Source organism: Agrilus planipennis, unplaced genomic scaffold (assembly GCF_000699045.2).
Source record: "Agrilus planipennis isolate EAB-ADULT unplaced genomic scaffold, Apla_2.0 scaffold124, whole genome shotgun sequence".
NCBI classification, from domain to species: Eukaryota; Metazoa; Arthropoda; class Insecta; order Coleoptera; family Buprestidae; genus Agrilus; species Agrilus planipennis.
Window position 1 is genome coordinate 819,581 of NW_020438950.1, and position 1,862 is coordinate 821,442.

Consider the following 1,862-nt stretch of genomic DNA (forward strand, 5'->3'; position numbering starts at 1 on the left):
AGTAATCTAATCTAGGTCTACCTCTACCCCTCCTAACTCCTGTTTCTGCCTCTAATATGTCTCTGACTAGACCTTCATGCCTCAGAAGGTGTCCTACCAACCTATCTCGCCTATTTTTTGTTGACTTCCATCTGTTCTCCTATTCTTTCTAATACCTCCTCATCTCTAACCTTCTCTATACACGGTATCCTCATAATTCGCCGGTAACACCTCATTTAGAACGCTTCTAACCCCTTTAACAATATTTTTCGAACTACTAAATTAACAGTTCAGGAGCATAGAAGTGACTTCTTTTTATTGAAGGCGACTCGACCCTGCGCTATCCTCTGCTTTATATCCCTACTTCTCCTTCCGTCCTGACTTATCTGACTTCCTAGATACCTAAAATCGGCCGCTTCTCCTAATTTTTCGTCTTCTATCTTTATATTAGCTCTTTCCCTACTGTTTCTTCCCTTCCACACCAGTATTTTTATTTTACTTTTATTCATTTTCATACAATACTGTTTTGTCAATACCGCTTCCATTTTATTTAAAGCTATCTCTAAACCTCGCTAAATTCTAATACTACTATATCATTTGCAAATCTAATGCTAATACTACTACATCATCTGCAAATCTAAGTATAATAATATTTTGCCCCTGTTTATCTATCCCTACACATCCTTTAATGATATTGATCGCATCTTCGATGTATAGACGAAAAAGTAGCAATGACAGTGCGCACCCCTGTCTGACTCCTTTCCTAATATTTACCTCTCCACGTTGCAACCCTAGCTCTATAACTACCTGTTGTTCTTTATACAAACTAAGTATCACTCTTACATCTCTGTAATTCATCCCTACATTTTTAAGTATATTTAACATATTTAACATTGTCCAAAGCTTTTTCTAAATCTAGTACGCGTTCTCTCCTTTTTCTATCGTTTTCTCTATTGTTACCAGTAAAGCCAGTAAATATAATTTTTTTATCAATTCACTTGCCTAAGATACCTTCCCTAAATTCGTCATTAGCTCTTGGACTAATAGTTCAATCTCTGTCTAAATGATCCAGTAATCCAGATGACCGTAAAGATTCCAAGTTCATGTGCAACAGGCAATCCCGCGGGCTGACTTCCCAAGTTATACACATGTACATTGTAAATATGCCATTATTCTTGTTTTGTATAGACTGGATCTCGATAGCAGGTGCGATACGCGATTGAATAAAAAAATTACGAATTCCAAATGCGTCAAAATTCATTTAAGTATCGTTACTTATTCGCCAGCAGTATAAAATATAAATCTGAATTACAGTCGCCGCTCCACGCCGTCATGTGATACATTAACGAAACAAAGACGTGTCGAAGAGAGAATATGTAAATTTTTCAGTAATAATGAGACGCAGAGGTCACTGCAGATTTAAATGAGCTTTGTATATGTATATCTACTGTCTACGTGTTATGCATATTTATGGATGGATTTACAACATACCTATATGTATATCAGCTACAATTATTAAACGTCAAACACGTGCAATCTTAAGTATACTTCATTTACTTTCTCTAGCGATGTGCCCCTTCTAATGTCTCGGATGCGCGGTGGCAAAATCGTAGGTAGGGAGAAAAAACGAACAAAATAATTCGAACTGGTCTGTATTCTGTTGAAACTGCCAGACGCGGATCGCGATTTCGATCTTTTTGGATCTCATCAGCGCATCGCAGGCAGCTCCGACAGAACGCAGACCAACCTTTACCTGCTGTCTTAACAGCGCGTTTTAGAAAATACCACAAATGGCGTGGTGAGCGCCATCTGTAGTACGATGCTACATTTGAGGATTACGTATGCTCCAGCAAGATCCATTTAAAAATATGGATATCTACTTG